Source organism: Triturus cristatus, chromosome 4_2 (genome assembly GCF_964204655.1).
Source record: "Triturus cristatus chromosome 4_2, aTriCri1.1, whole genome shotgun sequence".
Taxonomy (NCBI): domain Eukaryota; kingdom Metazoa; phylum Chordata; class Amphibia; order Caudata; family Salamandridae; genus Triturus; species Triturus cristatus.
The window spans coordinates 939,390,071-939,402,121 of NC_140586.1; the positions used below are offsets into that span (position 1 = coordinate 939,390,071).

At 53.6% G+C, this 12,051-nt stretch overlaps 1 protein-coding gene across 1 annotated transcript in view; it reads left to right on the top strand.

Moving 5' to 3' along the window:
• The window catches only part of LOC146838989 (uncharacterized), a 383,728-nt gene that overhangs the window by 312,064 nt on the left and 59,613 nt on the right, over positions 1–12,051 (top strand). The window lies entirely within an intron of this gene.

Consider the following 12,051-nt stretch of genomic DNA (forward strand, 5'->3'; position numbering starts at 1 on the left):
TGACTTTACAACCAATCACCATAAGGGTATTTGGACTGATATAAGGTGTACACTATAACTAGTGACATCATACATCAGGCCAACTTCTCACATTGGTGAGCAGCGGTTGGGATCTGAGCTTGCTGTTGTAATACCATTGTAATCTTGAGATACTAAATTGAAAGATCACACAGATATTGTCTAGGTACATATAACATAGATTATTATACTTAAGTCCTACTGGACTTTGTAGTTGTAGGTTGAAGGGAGTAACACACCCTGACTACAACTACTAGAGAGGTTTAGTAGAAACAACTAGTGTAGGTAGGTGCACACACCACACCCTCACTAGATCATGCCTCTGGGAGGAGATCAAGTAGATGGTCTCTCAGGAGGGGCAGGTCTGCAGAAGACCCCCTCTAGGTATGATACCTTAACATTCCGGGAGATGAGACATTTGTGTACCTCCAGAGGAATAAAACAGGGTTCAAACCCTACCCTTAGACAGCTAGTGGAGCTTCTGGAGGCCTATGATGCTGAAAGAGCTGCCAGGGATGGTGCCATAGCTGTAGATAAGGGTCTACCCACCACAGATGAGTCAGATGGGACTTCAGATGGGGAGGTAGACAGCCAGAGCCAAGTAAGGAGACTTAGCCAGGCTAACCTAAGTTTACATGGGAGTTTGCATGGGGTCCCCCCATACAGACCCACAAGTAGGCTTTCACAGAGAAGCAGGAGGGACAGATCCCCTTCAAGGGAATCCATCCACTCCCATGTTTCTAGCATCTCTAATGCTTCCTCTCACAGGGGAATGACTTCACCTGAGAGAAAGGAGCATAAAGCCAGAATGAGGGAAGCTAATCTGAGGATTCAGAGGGAAGAAATTGCCCTTGCCAAAGAGAAGCTTGCTCTGGCTAGAGAGCAAAAATTGTGTGGGTCAGAACCCACTGGTGGCAGCAACATTCCTAGAGATAGGGATAGGTCTTATGACCATAGAAACCTAAGCAAGATAGTCCCCCCATATCAGAATGGGGATGACATCCACAAATGGATGACTGCTTTGGAGAGGGCCTGCAAAGTACAGCAGGTACCCCAAAGTCAGTGGGCAGCTATCTTGTGGCTCTCCTTTTCTGACAAAGGTAGAGACAAGCTCCTCACAGTCAGTGATGAGGATGCAAACAATTAAAAAGTCCTGAAGAGTGCTCTGATAGATGGGTTTGGCTTAACCACTGAGCAATATAGGTTGTTGTTCAGAGACACCCAGAAGACACAGACACAGGACTGGTCTGATTTTGTGGATTGTGCCACTAAGGCTTTGGAAGGTTGGTTAAATGGCAGCAAGGTGCAGGACTATACAGGATTGTACAACTTGATTATGAGGGAGCAGATCCTTAGTAATTGTCAGAACCAGCTTCTCCATCAACACCTGGTAGACTCAGATTTGACCTCTCCCCAAGAATTGGGAAAGAGGGCAGATAAATGGGTCAGGACCAGGATTAGGCCTAAAAATCAGGGTGGTGACCAAAAGAAAGATACCACCAAGCCTCAAGAGAAGGGTGGGGATAAAGCAAAAGAGAAATCTTCCTCAGGGCCCCAAAACTCCACACAGGGTGGTGGGTCCCAAGCTCCCTCCTCTACCACAGTTAAAAAGCCTTACTGCCATGTGTGTAAAACACCTGGGCATTGGAAAACTGACAGCAGTTGTCCACAGGCTAAAAACAAAACTGTTCCTCCAACTACTCCTGTCACACCACCTATTACTGTCAGCAGTAATCCCCCAGGTGGTGGGAGTGCCCCCAAAAATTTGGTTGGGTTTTCTTGGGGAACACAGGGGGATCCTGGCTTAGCCAATTCCCCTGCAGCAGCTACTCTTGTCTGTGATGGTGGCATGGGGTTTGCCAACTTCACTGCCTGTCCCAACACTTTGGGTAGGTACAGACAGGAACCCTACATCAATGGTAGAAAAGCTGAGGCCTACAGAGACACTGGAGCTAGCATCACTATGGTGGCCCATAGGCTAGTTCCCTCTGAGCAGCTTTTGCCTGGTTTCTCATACCAGGTAACTAACATTGATGGCAAACAGAACAGTCATCCCATGGCAGAGGTATGTCTCAGCTGGGGAGGTGTCACTGGCCCTAAAAGGGTGGCAGTGTCTCCAACCTTGCCTGTGGACTGCTTGCTGGGGAATGACTTAGAACTCTCAGCTTGGGCTGGAGTTGAACAAGACACCCATTCTAAAATGGTAGGCCTTTCCAAAAAGGGTAGTGGGGTTGTGCCAGTCACAACCCCTGTCCAAGTAGCTTTCCTCCCTGAAAAGGTTGGAAGGGCAGTGGTAGCCACAGCCCAGGCACAGACAGACTTCCCTGTAGAAATTGGCAGAGCTGTGACAGTCACAGCTCAAACACAAACTGAGTGCCTTCCTGAAAAGGTTGGCAAGGCTGTAATGGTCTCAGCCCACACTCAGACTGAGATAGGTGTAGTGAAGCCTGAAACTATGGATCACTCCACACAAACAGAGAGTAGTGGGGAGGAAGAAAAGTCTCCCTCTCCCCAGACATTAGGAAAAGGTCAGCCTCCTCAGGGATCTGACCTCACCCCTTGTGAAGGAACTGCCCCAGAGGTAGCCAGGCCTGGCCTGGCAGAGCCTCTGATGTCAGTGGCCCCTTCCAAGGTGGGACCCAGTCTGGTGCAGGTAGCCTGCCTCTCTCTACCCTGCCTCAGTCAGCCCAGGGCTGCAGAGGTCAGGGAGGCCAGTGGACCCCAAGAGGGCCTCTGTCCACAAGAACCCCCCCCTTCAAAAGAATGAGGATTGCCTGGTTAGTTGCCCTAGCCAGGTGATGGGTAAAAACATTCCTGAGGGATCCCCTTCACAGGTAGTTAGGGACCTCCCCCAGAGGGATTCTGTTGGGCACAGGCAAACATGGGACCTTAGGGCCCCAAACCTGACCTGTCCCTCCAGTAAGCCCACAAAAGGGACCCAGCCTCCAGCTTTAGGTAGCCAGAGGCTGACCCTGAGAGCACAGTGCAACTCAGTTAGAGAAAGAAAGGCATCCATGGTGGAGGATGATTGGAGGAAGCTGAGGCCTCACTTTGGGGACACTCACTTCAGTACTCCATCTCAACACCAGCCTTTTACTTTGCAAAGACACACCAAAGGTAGAGATTCCCTATGGTGGAGACCCTATGATATCTTCAGGATGAGGGATTGCTTAGTGGACCATGAGACAGGGGGTAACCATGCCAGTGCTGGTTCTTCCTTATATGGCCACTCAGGCAATAGAGGCTTACCTTGTCAAGGCCAGCCTTATCTCCTTTCGTTTGGGGGGGGGTTGTGTAGGAAGGTGGATATCTGACTATGGTTACCCCCAACTTTTTGCCTAGTGTCTAGCTGGTTTTTCGACTTAGTTGGCCTGAGATCCTGCCATTCAGGGTCTCAGGCTGTCTGCTCTCTCTTTAAAATGGACTCCATGTACCCTAGGTACATAACCAATTGGTAAGGATCACCTTATTGGACCCTGTACAGTGTACCCTAGGTACCCAGGGCATAGGTGTACCCTAGGCCTCCCAGGGGCTGCAGCATGTATTATGCCACCCCTGGTCTGGCCTTCCAATCAGACACAACTGGCTGATCACTCAGCTGGGGCAAGGTCGTGTAATCACCCCTTGCTTAGATATAGTATGCCTATATCTGCCCTTATATATAGACACATGTGTACCTATCAGTCACTCCTATGGCAGGCCTTAACAATCCTGGAGGCAGAGTGCTTGGTAAGATGTGAGATGGTGCTCTAGCATGAGCTGAGCCTGTCTGCAGCTTTCGGAACCATGTCCTTATAGCTGTTCTATGATATAGCCTACCATATACTCTTAAAGTGCCTTATAATCTTAAACGGTTATGGTAACTATGGTTTGGCTTTATCAAAACATGTCGTGTAAGGTGTCTAACACTAGGGAATAATACCCCCATGCCATTTCTGGACATGAGAATATTATTCCCCCCTTCTAGAGGGAAAGACATGTTAAAATCATACTTCAACTGTTAGCCTCTGACCAAAGCCTCAGCATCACAAAATGGATGCTGCTGCCACGACACAAGTCTGACCTCCTGCAGCTGGGAGTGATCCCAGCCAGGGAGGCCTGGACAATAGGTTTCCTGCTTGGGGAGGTGCTAGCACCTCCCCAGACAGCCTTTAGTGTATTGGGGCAGGGTGGGCTGAAAGGAATGAGACATGCCTGGGGCACACAAGGTGTTCCTTGCATAGTCCAGTTCAAACTGGCGCTGGGGCACTCCAGCCCCAGCTCTGGCGCGAAACTGGACAAAGGGAAGTGGGTGTAACCACCCCCTCCCAGGTCCCACCCATAAGGCGTGACCTAGCAGGTATCCCAGCCCCCCAGATTAGTATAAGAGTGGGAGTTGGGCCTCAAGACTTTAGATTATCCTGAACCTGCAAAACTGAACAGAAACTCTGGACCTTCGACATTCGACGAAAGAAGAAGACTGAAGAATCTCCCTTGTAGCCAAGGAGTGGCTACCCTGTGCAAACAGGCACCATCAAGAGACTACCCTTTGCTTTGCGACCGTTCTACGAGGAACCGACTGCAGAGCCCGACCAGAGCCTTGACTTCCAGACTTCTCCGACCCTCATCCACATCTGCAGCAGAGCTGAGATCCGTGGAGGCGACGAGCGACGTGGGACCGGCTACCTGGGAAAAGTGGCTAGTAACTTACAGCGCAGCTTCTGAGGTACCCTCGAAGTTGTGCACCGGGGATTGAGAAGCCCCAACCCCAAGCACCATCTGCACCGAAGATCAGCCCCCCACACTCCACGAGTCCTGCGTGGGGCCCTTCAGCATTTTCCTGCTTGCCGCGTCTGTCCGGTTGCTTGCCCGCTGGCTAGTGGCCCCTGTGACGACGCTCCCTGAAATCTTCTGCGCTGGTTTGGCTCCTCCAGACTGGCTCCCGCTTCTCTGCAAAGAAGAAGCACCCCAGACCTTCCTGGTCTGCACCAGAAGCAAGTCCCTTGTTCTTCGTGGGTTCCGCTTGCCAAGGCTTGGTGAGTCCTAGTCCAACTTCGACGCCGCCGACAGCAAGAGCCTTCGTGGGACAGCTCGCCTCCTGGTCCTGGTCGTCCTCGACGCTTCCTGGTCCTCCTGGCTACAGCGACAAGCTTCACCTTCACCTGCAACTCTTCACGACATCGCCTGGTTCCTTCCTGGTTCCACGTGGTCACTGGCTAGTGACCTTGACTCTGTCCCTTCTGCTTGCAGGTTTCTTCTCTTCTTGATCCCAGCCTTGGGATCCACCGGACACTCTTCACTGACTGCCTGTCAGCATCTTTCTTCAGGCATCCATAGGAGTCGACGACGAAAACGACGCATCTTCACCCCTATGCACCCGCAGCCTGTGGGCTAGGTAACTTGGGTACTCCGGTGCTCATCAGGATAGTGACTATCCTAGTGTCTAGTTTTCAAGTCTCAACTTCCTAGCTACTCCGGAAGTGTCCTAAATCTACCGTTTTCTAAACTGTACTATTGCTATTGACTTTTACGCATTACGCGTGAGTGTTTCCACTCTGCACACGAATCCCGTGGGCCTCCCACTTCCTAACTACCGCTAGTGTAGTGTAGCCCCAGCGATTCCCTAGGCCTAGGCCTACTCTTTTTCCGTGACAGTGGTTCTTATACCACTTACTTAGTATATGGTTTGCGTGGCCCCTAGGGCCTAACTGTATTACTTACCTGTGTGACTTAATGTATGCATAAATAAGACTGTGTTGTACTTACCTCTAATCTCATAAAGAGTGCTGAGGGTTTGCTTAGAATAAATACACTTTATTTTATATATATATCTGTTGTGGTGTCCTTTCATTTGGTATTCAAGGGATTATATATGGTATCACAGCTGGCTTCACATGCCATTCAGAGTTTAGCCTAAGACTGCTCTTGTCCATGCTACCACTAGGATAGCTGGTCTATAAGGTTGACTTTACAACCAATCACCATAAGGGTATTTGGACTGATATAAGGTGTACACTATAACTAGTGACATCATACATCAGGCCAACTTCTCACACTGTTCCCTTGTGGGGCCCCCGTCGTGGCGCCATTGTGCAAGTTCAGGGAGTTCGCCGAGGGAGGCGATCTCGTTCTGGGGAAGTTCGGACGGCCCGGCATCCGCGTCGGGTTCCTCCTCGACAGAGGGAGGTGGTGGTTTGGGCCCCTCGGGCTCGTCGAGTTCCGCCGCCACGGTTGGTCGGTGGGCCGGAGAGGTCATGGACCGGGTGGTGGCGCAGGCCCATTCGGGCAGTCCTAGCATCCCTAGAGGCTCCGGGCGCTCAACCTGGGCCCAGGGGGAACTTTCCAGGTCGTTCCCCAGGAGGCAGTCCACCGGGGCGTCGTCGCGAACGGTCACTTTCAGCAGGCCTGACACTCCTCCCCACTCGAATGGAATCCGGGCCATCTGGCACATGCTCGCGGTGTTGTCGGCCGTCCGGAAGGGGCACAGTACATGAGGCAGGATCTGTTCGGAGGTCACCAGGTGGCAGCGGACAGCGGTCACGCTGGCTCCAGTGTCACGGAGGGCTTCGGCCCGGCGTCCGTTAATGGTGACCCACTGCTGGTATTTCTGGGTGTTGCTCGGGATGGGGGTTTGGGGCACCATTTCTCGGCTGCCCAGGCATACGAGGGACATGGCGGCCGGCTCCCACTCTGTGGACCCGGCGTCGGTGTTCTCTTCCTCCTCCTCCCCTTCCCCCAGGGCAGCGGCCGCCAGCTGTCGGGGCGGGGGCCCGGTGGTCCCGCTTCGTCGGTTCATGGGGCAGGTGGGGTCACTGGCATAGTGCCCTGGTTGTTGGCAGCCGTAGCAGGTTACCGTTGGCCGAGGTCCCGGTCGGGCTGGGGTTGTCCCCCTTCGTGCTAGGGTCGGGGACGTGCGGTTCGAGGGCAGACCCCGAGGAGGACTCCGGGGCGGCCCTGCTGTAAAGTCTCGGTTCCGGTATGACCCTCCTCCTCCGCCGCGCTGGCGGGGGGGTCCTGTGGCGTTCCGCTGGTACTCCCCCATCGAGTTCCGGGGGACCCGGGTGTTCACCCACCGATCGGCCTCGGCGGCGAGCTTCCGTGGCTCGGTCAGTTTGCTGTCGAGTAGGTGCTGTCTTAGCTCGACGAATCAGTTGTTGGAGAGATGCTCCCAGACAATGAGGTTGAACAGCTGCTCGTAGGAGGTGACTTTGCTGCCCTTGACCCACCCTTCCAGGGCTCTGCTAAAAAAGTCGACGTACTCCACCCAAGTGGTACCGGGGAGTTTCTTGCAGTCTCGGAAGCGCTGGCGGTACATTTCTGCGGTGAGGCCATAGCGGGTGAGCAGGGCCTCCTTCATGTGATCGTACGAGGTCATCACGTCGTCCGGGAGCTGTAGCAGGGTGTCTCGACCCTCGCTGAGGAATCGTCCCCATAGGCCGGCACCCCAATCCTTCCGGGGTACCTGATGGGAGGTCATGGCCACTTCGTAGGCTTTGAACCATTGTTGGATGTCGTCGTTCTTGTAGTATTCTTTGACGACATCCTTGGGGATATGTACTTTCACCTCTGTCGGCGGAGGAGTGTCCTTGTTTCCGGGGGTGCCTGTCTCCCCCTTTTTGGACTTAAGTTCAAGCTCCTTGAGGCCCCGCTCGTGCTCGAGGGTTAGCCTTTTCTCCTCCAGTTCTCTGTGCCGTTTTTTTTCCTCAATCTCTTCTTGCAACCGTAGTTGCTCTAGGGCCAACTTCTTTTCCGCCAGCAGGAGTTCTCCGTCCAGCCGGAGTCGTGCGAGTTCTAACTCATGGGTCCGGACCCTCTCCCGCTCCCATATCTCTTCCGGGGATAGGCCGGCTTCCATGCTGTTTCTTCCCCCATTTGCCGGGGCCGTGGTTGGCTGTAAGGCTACGTTTAGTTCTGACGTTCCTTCGCTCTGGGGCGACGCTACTTCGGACTCTACCCAGGCTCTTAGGGCTTTCTGCATGTCCTCTTTTGAGCCTAATCCGGTGGTCGAAATGCCCTTGTCTTTACAGAACTGTTTGAGTTCTTTGTAGGTGTATTCCTCCAACCGTTCTTGTTGGAACCCCATGGTCGTGGTGGTCTCCTGGCTGCTCATGGTTATTCTGCGTCTGGTTAGGTAGCGGGTGAGTTACTTGCTGTACGATTTGCTTCCAGCTCGGATCCCGTCGCTGGCCACCAAATGTTGGAAGGCGGACCTCTGGGGAGTCGGCGGGACCACCCAGTGGGCCTCCTTACTGCAAGGAAGTAGCCGAGCGCCGCTGAGAAGCCTCCTAGGAGAGGTCCTTCCCCTATGATCGTACTAGCCCAGTAACACCACCACACAGGACTCGACACTGGTATCAGTTCCCATATATTTTTATCGGTAATTATCGTAGGTTTCTTTGGCAATATGTACAGGTGGATCGAGGGATCCGAAAAGAGTCTCAATGTCCTTGTGGGGAAGGGGTAGCGGGACAGTCTCAGTACCAGCCTGGTACGGGGGTACCCTGCGCCCAGGTATTAAGCCTCAAGCTGGGAGGGACTTCGGGAGTCGGAGCGTCGGGTGCCGGACACAAGGGCGGCTCGAAGAGGTCGAGCCGCGACAGAGTCAGCAGGGGTCGGAGGGTCAGTTCAGCTAGCTCGAGCTGCGACAAGGTCAGCAGGGCTCCGATGGCAGTTCCGCTAGGTCGAGCCGCGACGAGGTCAGCAAGGCTCCGATGGTAGTTCAGCGAGGGTGGGCCGCGACGGCGTCAGCAGGGCCCCGATGTTTCCGTGAGGATCTTATTCTCAGCAAGGTGGAGCCGCGACGCAGTCAGCAGGGCTCGGGGTACAGTTCCAGGCAAGAGTCTTTTCTCCGTGGGGTCAGCCGCGATCCAATCAGCAGGGCTCTCGACTCCAGGATACAACTACTGTCCTGGTGCGGGTTCGCGCCAGATATAGGTCTGGAGCCCTTTGATGTCCGGACCCTTGCGTCCGGGGGCGGAGAGGCCGGGCTGGGAGAGGCCAGACGCCCAGCGGGAGAGGCGCCAGTGCCCAGGGAGGCCGGAGAGCGATCGCACCCAGGCGTTGGGGGACGGTTGGGGGTCCCATCGAAACTCCCCTCCTCCGGGATCGGGGGATTGGCCACATGGTGCCCCCTGGCCGGATCTTGGTGCCTCGATGTCGGGGTTTCGCTGGGGCCGCGGCCGGGGGGAGCCGGGTCACGTTGGCTGGTGCGGGTAGATGTGTACAATCCAGGGGGGACCCCGAAGGGTGAGGAGGTCCCCGGTCGGCCAGAAAAGGGGGCCAGGACCACGCCACGAGGCCGGGTCCAACAGTTAGTATTGAGCATCACCCCTGCATCCCAGATACCCCCCCACACAAGGAAGCACAGCAATCAGAGCCATCATACTCCTGACCCAAACCAAACAGAGGTCATTACAGAGCCACTGACACTGGGAGAGTGTTCGAACAGATACGCACTCTTGGCTCCATCGCAGGGGACTGATATTGAAACTGTAGATCTGTTGACATCACCTCTTACATCAAACACACCACTGCTCAATGCCCATAATACCCCCGGAATACCCGAGGAGTTACATGACCACCCACAAACGCCTCCACACATGCCTGTAACGTTCCCTAACAGTTCAATTGTCGATCAGAATCCACAACTGGTTCAAGAATTATTAACTAAAGTGGAGGCCCTAACCAAGGAGGTGCCAATCTTAAGGCAACTGTAGCAAATTTACTTAACTGCAGTAAAAAGATGAAAGTGGCCAAACCCAGCCCAGATTGTGATACAAACCAATTGAGGCAGCCAATTACCCTCCAAAATCAAACAAGCAAAGCCATTATGACTCCAATAAGACAAAGGAGAATTTTGAAGGGCAAAGAACTGGTCGACACAAGATGGCCCAAAATTAGCTATGCTAAGTTCGACCAATGGAGCTGATAATAGATGGGAAAACAGATCATCACACATGCCAAGACTGGCTTGCACAGACAATACGAACATACGGGGAACGGGAGGACAGAGAGACGCATTTCATAACTGCATTGTGAGACCGGCCTCGTGGCGTGGGCCCTCCCGACCAGCAAGCCACCCCGCAACTGCACCTGATCCCCGATGTCACAGACTTCCGGCCACCATGGCCCAACATCCCGATGGCCGGCCGGGCCCCAGCAACACCCAAGACCCCACCACGCATGCCCGGCCGAGGGAGAGAGAAACCCCCAAGCCAGACCAGGAGGCGCCGTCCCTGTCACACCTCTGGTCTCGTCACCAAGGAAGGTTTCGATCGGCCACCAGGCCCCCGGTGAGCGGGCGCCTCGCCTGCTGGGCGTCTGGAGTCCCTCCCAGACCCACCTGAACAGATCAAAGGGCCGAGCGACAGGAAATCCCGACACACCGCCCCCAGGCACCAAGACCCCTCTCAGCGAGGACTCCGGACTTCAAAGAGGAGGGGGAGTATAACAAGGGGTGCTGAAGGGACGGGAGGGAGAGAAGACCTGGACCACGAGAGCCTGCTGACCTGGTCGCGGCTCGATCGCTCCCCGAACCGAAGAACGCTACCCGAACTCTGAACCCCCTGAGCCCTGCTGACGCTGTCGCGGCTCCCCGAACTCTGAACCATCGGAGCCCTGCTGACGCTGACGCGGCTCCCCGAACTCTGAACCATCTGAGCCCTGCTGACGCTGTCGCGGCTCCCCGAACTCTGAACCATCTGAGCCCTGCTGACGCTGTCGCGGCTCCCCGACTCCAAAACCACCTGTGTCTGCTGAGTGACTCGCGGCACTCTCCTCCAGGAGACTCGGCAGAGATTGCCGAGAGAACCAACAGCCCCCAGCTCGAGGATTGAGAGCTGTGCGAAGGATACTCCGAAGAGACACTCAACTCAAAGACTGTCCCGCTACCCCCATACCCCCATCACGAAATCGCCGCCACTTGTGGCACTGATTCAATACCTGCATTTTGGATCATAAAGATCCCTTAAAACTAACGATAAAGTATACTGTCTTACGAAGAACTACTGTGTGGTGTCCCTCTGTCCGAGAGTGCAAGCTCAGCGTGTGCGATCCTAGGTACGAGACCCTCCCAGGAAGGGCCTCCCCGCCCTTGCTCGGCCTAACTCTGGGAGAGGTGGGTCAACGGGTGGTCAGGAACGTATTCCGATGCCCCCCGGAGAACGCCTTTCCAACATGCATGGAGGAGAGAGCGGTAGCTACCTGGAACAGCATGGATAAAGCTAAAGGATATGAGGAGCAGAAGTATCTAGGCATCCCCCACATGAGTCCAGCTGCCAGGGGAAACCTAGGCCAGTTCACAGCACATATGGAAAGATTGGCTGGAGAGTCCTTATGACTAATGTCCCTAAGCTCAGCCTCTCTTCCTCTAGGGAAGATGAAGACTCATTGAAGAACAAAATCATACATCACATCCGGTATAAGCGCGACTGTCTATCGATAATACATCCGGACTTCCTGGAGGCGGAGCACTTAACAACCAACAAGTCACCCTATGACACTGTAATTCTTACTCTTGGAACAACAGACGTAGCATACAAGATGTCCAGAGTACCTGTGGAAAAGTCCCCACCAATGAAACATCCAAGTGGTTGAATCCTGCTCAGTTCTATCCAAAATCCATCCCCACAATCTATATCCCGTTCCTAAATGTTCAATCCTAGAAAGCGAATGTTTTACGCCATGAAATATACAATCACACTTAAAACTCCACTCCTGAATTAATGTAAGCATTCTCATAATCAAACTGTATAATATACATAATACATAAATACCATCTCGGACACTCACCCAAAACAAATATTATTTAACTCTGTGTTTACCTATTAGCTTGTGCACGAGTCAGGCTACCACTCAAACCCGCTTTAAAACAGACCAACCAACGCAATTATAAAAATACATTAACACAACCGAGATTCCCTAAAATGAATAATCCCTGAAATTAAAACAAACTGCATATCCATTGCCCTGACAGCCTAGTAATGCCGCATCTGTGTGGCGTGCTGGATTGTAATTGCTTTATTTGTATTGTGTGTCTTTAGACCATCCATGTCT